This window comes from Triturus cristatus, chromosome 12 (assembly GCF_964204655.1).
Source record: "Triturus cristatus chromosome 12, aTriCri1.1, whole genome shotgun sequence".
Taxonomy (NCBI): Eukaryota; Metazoa; Chordata; class Amphibia; order Caudata; family Salamandridae; genus Triturus; species Triturus cristatus.
Genome location: NC_140595.1, coordinates 556,696,608 through 556,709,157, shown reverse-complemented (window position 1 = coordinate 556,709,157; position 12,550 = coordinate 556,696,608).

The window sequence follows — 12,550 nt, the reverse complement described above, 5'->3', positions numbered from 1 at the left end:
ACCTTTGGGTACAAAAAAGAGTGTGTAGAGGTTGGCAGGTCAGTGAGACATCCTGTTTACTCATTTCCCTTGCCCCCCTAAAGAGCAGTCTTCTCAAGCACATTCAGTTCTTTAACCGAAAATAATCCTGCACACTAACAAAAGTTCATAATGTTGTCATCCAATGAAATGTCAGTGACAAATGGAATTAATTAACATTTTTGTGAGCGCGCCCACTTTTTTTGCAGTAAACACAATTTTATTTGAACAGTATGCATGCCTTGGTGAGAAATTTCCTGGAAAATAAATTATTTAAATGGACAGATTTGTTTCAGAGAATGGTAGATATTTTTCTTTAATGTAATTTATGTCAATATTCTTTTAGAACTAGCAAAAGGCTGAAAGCTTTTTGAAATGCCCAATTGATTTACTTTTTATTGTCTAGACTTTGTGAAAGCCGTTGCTAATTGATATTGTTATTTGCCATGGTTCTGGAAAAGACATGACTCAAACAACCAATTACAAACGATTCCTAAATGTAAACTCCTAAAAATCTAGCCCGAGGGTTTGTAAAACACAGAAGTGTAACCGGGAAGCTGAGGGGTTAGAACCAGGTCAGGTTGGGAAAAGACAGTGATGGATGCAAGTATAAAACCTTGTTATGATTTTTGGTCCACGACCTCTGCTTAAATAACAAACCAAATGCACGCACCAAACATACATCAACAAACAACCCGCTTCCATGTATACATCTGTCGCTATTTAGCATGTGGACCTCAAATGGTGCGTCCTTTGGTAACCTTATAAGTTTCCTATTCCCAGAGTCCAGCTAGACTGACATTGACATTGGCAAATGGATGGGTGGATTCAGTCATCATCTGTTCGCCAGATCTTCTAGCTTCTCCATTCTGCCAATGTTACTGACTCTGGGAGAGTCAAAGACCAAATAATAGCATACATGAAAACAAACAATTTTCACCCTAGCATTGGTGGATCGCCCACGCCTATATACCCTAAATAGGGTGAAAGGGACATTCACCTCTTGTAGGCAGATGCCCAGCATCCGTCCAACTCCAAATCATGTGCAAAGTCCTACAGCAGGAAAGGAACAATGGAAGATCCGTTGTGCATTTCAGAATAATGAATGCAGGTTTGAAAACTTGGGTACCCAATTTGATAATTCGTGTTTTGAGTCAATGCATCTAAACCTCTCAAACCTCCTCCTCTTCATAGCACTCCATTCCATTGTTTTTCCCCATAATCAGAGGTACAGTTCTAATCTACAGAACCATGTCGATTATTACAGTATCCTCAATTTACTATTGGCTTCATCACCATTAAAAAACACATTGACCTGAATAATCATTTACTTTCCCAAAACAGCTGACGGTTCTTTTTTGTCATTAAAAATTCGTGCAAGGCGCTCTTTTTGTTGAATAGATGAGAGGTACAACATGGAGAAGACTAGAACATGATAGTCCCTTATCTACACTTAAAATACTCATTTTTTCTTCGAAAAATTAAGGCCTTGTTTACAAATGCCCAGGTGCTGGATGTAATAAATATGGCACCTGATCAAATTTGACGTTAACATGTTTTAAATATATTAGATGGGACAATTCCCATCTATTCTGAATTTTGCCAGCAAAAATAAGGGATAAGATACAGATTTGTGTTTTTATAGCGCCAAAATCTGCATGTCCTGGTTGATACCAGGCATTTTCCCCAATAAATATTCGCAGGCTTGAAAAGCTAACATTTTATAGGGGAAAATGGAGGGCGTGGTGTGTTTTCCCCTAAGCATCTGTTTCCGTTCGTATCATAATTTACTCAGCCACTCATAATCAAGTCCTGGGGTGAGAAGTTCATTCTCTATGAACTGAAAAACTATTCACTATTACATAGGTTATCAAATTCTTGAACTGGTTCATATGTCATATATTCACTAATGGGAAAGTTAGCCCCTGTTCGTATAAACACCAATCACTTTCTGTGATCAGGACTGCAATGAGCAAACAATCAAATTATGCATCCCAGAAATAGAATTTCATACTCCAGTTTTTTCCTGTACAGACTCACTCTGTCCTGGTCATGCACACACTCATATTTGTAGTGGGGTAGCAAATGTGACTGCTTCAGTCATATTAGGCTGCCCTTTTGCATTCATACAGAAACCAATGGCAACCAAGCAGAGTGTGTGTAACATAACATGTATTTGTAAAGCACACGTTCTCCACAACAGGTATCTTGGTGCTGAATAACAGATGTCTTTTGTTATCCAACTCAATGGTACTCATTTTATCGACCTCAGAAAGATGAGAGGCTGAATGGGTCAACCAGGATTTGAACCTGTGACCATGAGGTTAACCACAAGCTCCTACAGTGGATGTATTAGTCCACTAAGCCACCAGAACCAATGTACATGTATATGCATGATGACCACACATGCCTAAACCACTACCAAGCAATATAACATTTGGCAATGAGTGAATCTCCCTACAAGTGCTTGGAGATGAAACAATGTGTGATGATCAGGAAGTATATTCGTGCCTGCCATTTCTCCATAGGCCCGATTAACCATGCCATGCTCATGCCTTAGAATAGTTTTGTTACTATAGAGAGTGTGTGAGTCCATCCGGAATATCCCTGTTGCTGTTTTTTTGTAGAGTGGATTTGCATCATATGTTCAGGTCTCCCCTCAAATACCCATAGGTGTGATGAAGTATGTTTATGACCATGCATTTAGTGCTGTTGGTAGTCGACCAGCATTCAGAGTTGAATGAAGAAGGGTTCATTTATTATACTGTCACATATGGCATGATCTCCTGGAAGGAAACATTGATGGCTGCACATAGGATTCCTGAAGAGCATTCAAACAATGGAACTTTTCAAGAAAATACAACATAACTTGATACCATTGACCACTCCAAATTCACCCTTGACAGCCACAAGAAAGCAGCAAAGTGGAAAGGTTAACAGGCACCTTGAAGAAAATAGAGAACAGTTCATGATTAGCTATGACTCAAGTGGGTGTGCCACAATAACTGAGGGACTGCTGAACAACCCTATTACTCTTTCACCAAGTGCGCGCATCCTATGGCCATTACCAACTCCCCCTTGAAAATGTAGATTCACACTCCTGGTACCAAGAGATTTTGCAAAACGGATTCACTGATAAGCTGGTGGATAATATTGGAAAGGAAGTGGGAACCTGAGAAGGCAAAGAGTGGTCCAACTTTGTGGTGTCAGCCTTGGTGATCTTGTGCTGGTGAGGAATCAACACTCTTTTATCAAGCTCGGTGTAAAGTTTAATTCTGTCATGCGGAGGTGCTGGCTAGAAGAGGCTCCATAATAACTGCTGTAAGAGAAGATCATCAATTGACCAAAATTCTATGTCGAATTTGAAATAATACATTGCACTTTGGACTCCTGTAAGGAAAACCTAGCCACATTTCTACTTGCAAGCATATGGTCACTATATCATGCAAGACCAGAGAGCTTTCTGCATTATTCAGTCCAACCATGATACATTCATCTCCTCCAATGACTCTGCCATTTATTAGCAGGTAGAACTAATCTTCATATTGAGAATCCACTTCTCATTAAGCCGGTCAATCAAGGTAGCATTTCTGAGTATGAAATGCACCAGAAGATGGGAAGGTTTGAAAACTCATCATCATATTAACTAATTTTCGATCACCAAGAATCATAAACGTATCCATAAAAATCCAGTAAGATCATCAATCATTCTACATAAATAGCCATAGGGAGCAAAATGTAAACATTTTACAGTAGGGGCAGATTAATCTCATAAATACATCCCAGTATCCCCTGTTCTGTTATAAAGAGGGACCTGTGCAAAATAGCATCAGTGTGCAAATTCATCATAGGTTCCTCATAATAGCTTAGACTATCAATTCATTTAGACCCAAAAAACATGTGCAAAATAATAGCAGTAAACTTAGCAATAACGCGCAGATTATTCATAACGGCTCAAATTGACAGTTCATAGCAAACCTAACAATATGTGCAAAATCAGCAAAGTTCAAGACATGTTTGTGATAGAAATAGTAACATGGGCTACACTCTAGAAGGAAAACAAGTGCAAAATAACAATAGTCAGCTTAGCAATAAGGTGCACATTTTTAATAATGGCTCAAATTGTTAGTTTATTTTGAACTTAACCATATGTGCCCAATCAGCAAAGTTTAAAACAGTTTTGTGATAGAACTAGTAACATACCACTCAAATTACTTTCATATTTTTCACTATACTAATTCACCACTAATCCTTTATGGTTTCTGGAGTAGCGTGCTACTAGCTGAAAAATCACTTCGGCGCCTCGTCAGGGGCAGAAAGCGCTATCTAAATGCAAATACAATGCAATACAATAGGTGATACCTTGGCCTACCTGCTGTCTAGGCTCTTGTGAGAAAGTATTTGTATCTAAATTGCATATGCAATTTACGAGCAACTGAAGAAGTAATTTCATCAATAATGCTCTCATATACAGGAAACAGTTTAAAATCAATAAATTGCGCTGTTAGTAAACCTATGCAGGTGCGATTATTTTGAACCAACACATATTCCCAGTACAATGCTTTTAAAGCCACATTGGATACAGTGCTTAATTCCTCTGAGGAAACCCAAAATCTCTCCTGGTCTAATTTCCCCAATAAAACCTTAACAAAGCACAACCACAGTATCCACAGTATTTTTCTAACACAAGCATGGGACATGAGATCCCTTAGAACCTCTTGATATTCTAAAAGAGCAGTCGAGGTCCATAAGCAGGGACACTAAATCAAAGGTCTAACCTTAACTTTCTGTGTGATTTTCTTAATTACCACACCCTGATACACAGGAGTCAATGCATTACTCTGTGGAAGTGCTAAAAGTGATCTAATAAATTTATATTCTGCCACTGAAAATATGCTAGAATTTGCTCCCAGAGCCTTAACATTATAGATCTCTAGGGGCGGGGCAACAATTTTTGGCACAGTCTTTTTATGAATCTTAAATATGTTTGCAGTATGCTGAATTAAGGATTTTTGCGATTTCTGCACTTGCAAAGTCAAATTTAGGTCTTAGTCCCAGATAATCAAAATTAGAAACTAGTTCAATTGAGTCTTTTCCCACATACATAGAGCATATGCATTTCTTTCACTTTTCATGGCTAGAAATCATAAATTTGGTCTTAGAGCTATTTAGCTCTGCACAAAATGCATTAAAATTAGTCAGCAACTGCTGTAGTCCCTTAAGTCTTGGAAAGCAATAGAGTGTCATACACGAAAAGCAGGGTGGGCACCGTCTGCCCCGCCATTTTTGGTGAATCATACCCATCCCTGTCCAGCCATTCCGTAACCGCATTAATATACACAATGAGAACAGGGTAGGAGCCATGTCACAACCGTGTCAAACTCCGTGCTTGATTCTTATTGGATCAGTTAGTGTTCCCTGGTCTCCCCATCTGATTTGTACTTCATTTTCTGCATGAAAATGCACACGAATGGTCAGCAGGTTAGGGGAAATATTCATAATTTCCAAAACCATCCACAACTTTGCCCTGTGAACCAGGTCGAAGGCTGCACGAAAATCAGCAAAAGCGACATACTGTCTGCCCCTGTTGATTGTTGCAGTCTTCCAATAGATATAGTTACATTTAAAAACCTGATCGATGACAATTATGCCACCTCTAAAGTCTGTCTGGAGATCAGAGAGCAAATCATTACCCTTAATCCATGATTGTATATGTGCTAGCACCTGTTTGCAGAAAATCTTCTGCAGCATATCTACCAAACTTATTGGCCGGTAGTTAGTAGGATCATTGCATTGGCCCTTTTCATAGATGGGTATGATCTCTGCCAACTGCAGGATAATGGTATCTCCATACCCTTCAAAATTGAATTCGATAGATGGTTAATATAGGAACCCCACACATCCTGATGATCCACGTAGAGGTCATTAGGGATCTTATCAGGCCCTGGTGCTCTTGACAATAGGATAGTCTTAATGGCTAACAAAGTTTCACGTAGATCAAATTCCAGAAAGTTTTAGTTTTCCAATTTGATGACCAAAGACAGATCTACAACATACCGACATAGATCCCCTACTCCAGAGAATAAATAACTAAAGTGGGCCACCCATTCCTGAGGTTGGAGAAAATATTCTAATTCCCTCCAAGTACCATTGACTCTGATAACAGCTATTCCCACCGGATGGCTTGTCCATTATTGGTGTGAGAAATGCCCCCTATGGTTGTTCTACTTATAGTCGGAGGTCTTTCCGCAATATTTCCCAATGGGGTCAAGCATAGGACATTATGGTCACTGTCATCCCTGTCTATTACAATGATATTAAATAGGAATGGCCATACCTTTACGTCACTTAAAAAATAGTCAAGTTGGCTAGAGTGGCCCGATCTTTCAAAGGCATGTCTACCTTCACTATCTGAGTGGGTTTTCCCATTTTCTGTTCTTAGGTCACATCTTAACACCAATTCCAACAATTGCACTGCACTTAGTGTCCATTTCACTGGAGGCAGCTCTAGCAGAGGGAGTCTCCACTTAATATCTTGATCAAATGTTAAGTCTGACGGGACAGTCACCAGCGGTTCAATGGTTGAATTTAAATCTCCTGCCACTATTAGGTACCCTTTCCCAGGTAGCTCACGGAGGGTGTTCTCGATCATGTTTATAACCATGGATTCAAGAATACGAGCACACGGCCTGTTGTTTACATAAAATATTGACAGAGAGTTGCCTGATAGAAGGTCCTCTCTAATCATCAGTACATCTAGAGAGTCAACAGGAATCGGTCTAATATTACATTGGAGTGCTGTCTTAACCCAAATCGCTAGACCCACCCAATGGTTTTTCCCTTCCTGACAGAGCAGCATTTATACAACATGATGTATACTCATTCCTGAATATAGGAACTATACTAGAAGTATCATGAAAATTGCATATGTGGTGGCCATCCATGATATACCCCCATTCAATTCCATCCAGCTTTGACCTAATCCTGGCCACATTCCAGGACAGATCTGTTTTAGACAGGCTATCTATTGGTATGAAAGGGTCACTTATAATAGAAGCTCCACCCAAACCATCACTGCAATTTGCCCTGTTGACCTTCACCAAAAGTTATTCCTCATTATTAGTTGTAAGGAAATTTACCCCTCCCTCTTTTTTCTATAAAATAGTACTTACTTTCCCTGTGCATTACCCAAGACCTGTTCCTAACCCCAGGCTCCATGTCCTTCAGTACATCCCCAACACTGTTCCTATCTAAAATACCTTTGCATACTATTTGCACTCAGTCAGTCGGTATCACTAAGCCCCCTCGTCCTGGATGGCCTCTTATTGTCTTGGTTTATAGCATGCAACAGTTCTACCTGAGATGGTTCCTGGGTTTGTATTTTATATTTTATCTGTATTTGGGTATTAGCACTACAAATTTTAGGTGCATCAATAGAAATAAGGCCATCCGCCAAGTCATTATGCTTAAAAACAACTCTCACCGAGTCATAGGGATCTTTGGGGTTTAAATCCTCTCAGCGCTTAAGATATCGCTCCTTATAATCGAATAGCATTTCCCGACATTCAGTAACTTTGTTTATTAGGGAGTTCTGAACTTCCATTACACCAGATGTGATCTTCGGGCCCTACGTTAGAATAATTTGACCTTGGTTCGGTAGAGCCGAAGTCCGTATACACACACCCTTTTGCACCCTCCCTCTGTCTGTACGGAATTGAAAGCAGTTTAAATTAGGTATTACAGGGATGGGTCAGCTATCGCTTGGTTCTCCACTCTGGGTTTTCTACCCCTTCAGTGCTTCGGGCCTTGGGTTCCGCCTTGAAGGGTTTCTACTTCCCTCACTCCTCCTCCCTTCCCCCCCGGTACATCAGAATCTGTACAGGATGGCTCCATCAGTATTCTTAGGTTAGGGCATAGATACTGGCTCTGGGATAGGGGTTGGATTAAAGCCCATCTTGGCTAGATTTATTTACTCCCAATGTGTCTTCAGCTTTTCCCTCCAGAGCATTTATGGCCTTCTTAAGATCACGGACCTTATCCCTTAAACCAAGCACCCACACATGCAACTGCTGCCACCACGCCAAGTACAACTGTTCTCGGGCAACTCCATTCCCTCCTGCTCAATGCCCAATCTCTCTGCAAACACGCCACTGAGATCTGGAACACCATCACCTCTCTCACCCCCGAAGTCATCTTCCTCACTGAGAACTGGCTCAGCCCTGCATCCACAGCTGACATCGCCACTGCCATGTGCAACAGCTGTAAGATAGCACACCCGGACTGCATCAAAAAACACAGAGACCAAGACCATCAGCAATATGCTCACACCATCTTCAACACATCCATCACCTCTGCCACCTTCCTAGATGAGAGGAAACATGCTGAAGTCAAACCCATCCTTAAGAAACCATCCTCTGACCCCAACGAGCTCAAAAACTACTGGCCCATCTCCCTGCACCCTTTCCTGCCAAAGTCCTTGAAAAGGCCATAAATCACCAACTCATGGAATACCTTGAGAACAGCGATCTTCTTGATGCATACCAATCCAGATTCTGCACAAACCACAGCAGTGAAACTTCCATGATCGCAGCAACTGACGACATCAGAATCCTCCTAGACTGGTGAGTAGCAGCTGCCCTGGTACTCCTCGACCTCTCAGCAGCTTTCGACACTGTGTCCCACGACACCCTGATCAAGAGGCTTCATCAGATCGGTATACAAGAGGATGCCCTCAAATGGATTGCATCCTTCCTCACAGGAATACCACAGAGAATCTGCCTTCCAACGTTCACCTCTGAGCTCAGGAACATCAACCGTAGCATCCCTCAAGGTTCATCCCAAGTCCTACTTTGTTCAATGCCTACATAACCCTCCTGGCCAACATCATCAGAAACTACGGACTGAACATTATCTCCTATGCAGACGAAACCCAGCTCATCCTTTTTCTATCTGAAGACCCTTCCAACTCAAGGGCCAACTTCCACCTATACACTGGATGCAAAACAACTGTCTCAACATGGTCAAGACTGAACTACTGATTTTCAGGAACAACACCTCACCATGGAATGACTCCTGGTGGCCTGCTGAACTGGGACCCTCTCCCATTCCAAAGGACCATGCCCTGAACCTCAGCATCATCTTGGACAGCAAACTCACCATGAAGAGCCAGATCAGCGCTGTCTCCACTGCCTGCTTCCTCATGCTGCCCATGCTCTGAAACATCTTCAAATGCCTCCCAGTTTCCACCAGTTGCACTGTCACTCAAGCCCTCATCAATAGCTGCTTGGACTACGACAATGCATTCTACTCAGGAATTAAAACACACCTCTTTAGGAGAATGCATACAATTCAGTGTACAGCAGCCAGCCTCATCCTCGACCTTCGGAGACGAACCCACATCATCCTTCAACTGAAAAAAATTCCACCGGCTCCTCATCCACCAGAGATGCCAATTCAAGCTTCTGACTCATGCATACAAAGCTGTGCACAACCAAGTGCCAACATACATCAACCACTGCCTGAGCTTCCACTAACCCACCAGACTCCTGCATTCTGCCTTCCTCTCCCTCACTCACATCCCCTGCATCTGCCAAAGAAACAGTGGAGGATGCTCCTTCCCCTACCTCTTCATGAAGTCCTGGAACAGCTTCCTCGTCCATCTCAGGACTTCACCCTTTCTTCAGGAGTTCAGAAAGGGACTCAAGACCTGGCTATTCAACTGAGCCCCCCCCAAGCATCTTGGATCTCAGCACCTGGATACCTCCATGGGTTATTAGCTGAGCTTTATAAATCCAGTTTGACTGACTGATTCCTCGACTGGGCTACATGCAGAGTTAAAGCAGGTAGAACCATCCACTAGAAGACCCAGCCATGAGCACCAGCTCTGGTCCTCCACAGACACCTTCACCAGTACACTGATGGTGTGCAGAGCAACTCCAACACTAAAAAAGGGGACCATCAGGAGCAAAGCCCACCAAGTTCGCAACCAGACCTGTCAACCAGCCTGAATGGCAGGCCTTGCAGATGCTGCCACTGCCCCCAAACTATCAAAAGAAATGACTAATAACTGGCGTCCGGCTGCTGAACATGCTATACCGGGTTGCCATCAAACTTTACGCATAATAATGCCGATTATATATCAGGAAATACGAGATATTATCAGTCCGCAATAACTGTGCTGTTTGTGTCTTGATTCTGTACCTGTTTTTATAGTGGAAAGTGATTTTAGAATTAATGAAGATATGACTGAAGAATGAATGTGAAATATATAATTCAATATTTATAAAGTACTGTTTGAATAAAATTATCTTTGTATTGGTTGATAAGATGGTGTTGTTTTCCTATATGTCTACGTAAAGTTACATTATGTCAACTTTGTATACATTTGAGTTGCCCTAGGTGTTTGCACTCTAACATCCTGGTCCTTTGCACCATCGCTTACAGGGTGGGCATGATATCCACCTCTTGCTACATAAGCCCTGCTAGACTCTGAAAGTCCTCTAAGAGGGACCAGAAGGGGAGGAAAGATAGGCTGATGCTCTAATGGAGAAACCAGCTGTGGCGCACTTGACCACCGACACAACCTGCATGTCCACCGGAACCAAGACACACTCTTCCCCAGCTACAAAATCCCAGCCACACCTATCGGCTTCAGAGACCATCCACCAACCTCCCGCATCAGCACAAAGTAGAAGGAACAAAGTGCTGTCTTCTAGAAGAGGAAGGACTCACACACCCCAAACATGCAGCAGCCACTGCAGCATGAATCACAAGCTGTATAGCGAGCAAAGAGGTTGTCATAGCCAGAGCCTGACCCACACCACTAGGGCAGGTTTCTTCCTGAAAATCTCCTGAAGCCTCCATCATGCACACTGCCAAAAAGCCACCAAACAATCACCCAGTCTAAATAGCAACTAAGGGGCATTGAATCTCTCGTTTGGCCACCATGGAAACCCATGATGCATCCACACCAGAAACAGGAGTGAACAAACTCCTTGACCCCTCTGACTCTGAGGAACCAGCCTTATTGCCCACCTCGCAAGCCGGCCATAAGTACCAGCCACTGGGCACCTCCCATTGCAGGAGAGGATGGAAGGGGGGGAATACAAATAACTTGGGGCAGATTGACTCCAACAACTAATCGGACAGAGAGTGAACTGGGCCATGTCTCCGGAAACCTGGAGAACCTTCCCCCAACCAGAACCAGCACGTCAGAGCCTTACAGATAGTCACATGCATGGATGATAACTCGAGCCACTAACAGAATGCAGAGACCAGCTCAGGCCAGTGTCACGCTATTTGGCGCGTTCAATTTACACATCTGCAATCCCCAGCTGATTAAAAAAACTGCCTGGAATGCGTGATCCGGCGACAACCGCCGTCACCAAGGTCTTTATACATGCTGCAGGATCCATACTGCAGCGTCTGCCACTACAAAAGGTTTCACCACAGGCCGCATTCTATCGGTGGCGTGATCAGCTGTAATCCGACTTGCCTGCATGTGGGCATCAATTGGCAAACAAGAAAGGAATGCCAGAGCCACGCAGACGGAGTAATGACACCAGCCCACAGATCTAACACATGGCGTGGGGTCGGAAAAAAACATGCCGGATTCGGACTCAGCAAATGATGCCGGAGCCACTCACAGCCCTTACTCTTGTATTCCAGACCATGAGCCTACTGAAGCAGGGCTTAAAAAAAATTACTATAAGAGCCCGCTATAGCAGGGCTGCAATAATGCATATTAAAAATGCTTGGTGCTGCATACAAAAATATATAAGCGCCACACATTGAGTCCGCATAGCAGGACCTCCTACTGGGAATAATGGCTTGCTAAAGCAAGACCGAACCATGAAGAGACTGCAATGCTGAACTAAAAAACAGGAAGTGGGGTGGGTGGTGCCTCCTCTTGTACTGGGTCAAGGGTGATGGGGTCGGCCTTGTTAGGGAGGGATGGGAGGACTAGAGTGCACATTTGCTTGGAGGGTTGTGTTGGGGAGCTGAAGCTCACCGAGTATATCATGTGGCGAGGCAACTTTCAAGGAGGTAATGTCAATTCTAAGTCCAATTGGCGTTCAGAGTACACTGCAGAAAATTCAGCAATGATGTCTGCACTGACAAAGATGGAGCCTTATGCAAACACAATAGCATTGTCTTGGTGTTTGCTTGGAAGAACAGGAACAACAAAATTAACACACATTTCAAAGCCAACTAGGTCTCACTTGCATTTTGTTTGCTGACTAAAGCATTAAAAGCGTATTACAGAGAAAATAACAAAAGCAATTCACCCATTAGAAAAATAATTTAATGTGATGATTCAATGTACTTTTGAAATGTAAAATAGTTACTGGTACATTGCAACACAAGCATTCCACAAGATGTGGAATGACAACCAAAACAGCAAACAGCATGAGGAGAGAGAGAAATTCTTATTTGGTCGAAGCCAAAGCCTACTCTATGTTTATTGAAAAGAACAGGTAACAATTGGACTTGAAGACCGCTGATAAATATGTCTTAGCAATGCAATAATAGC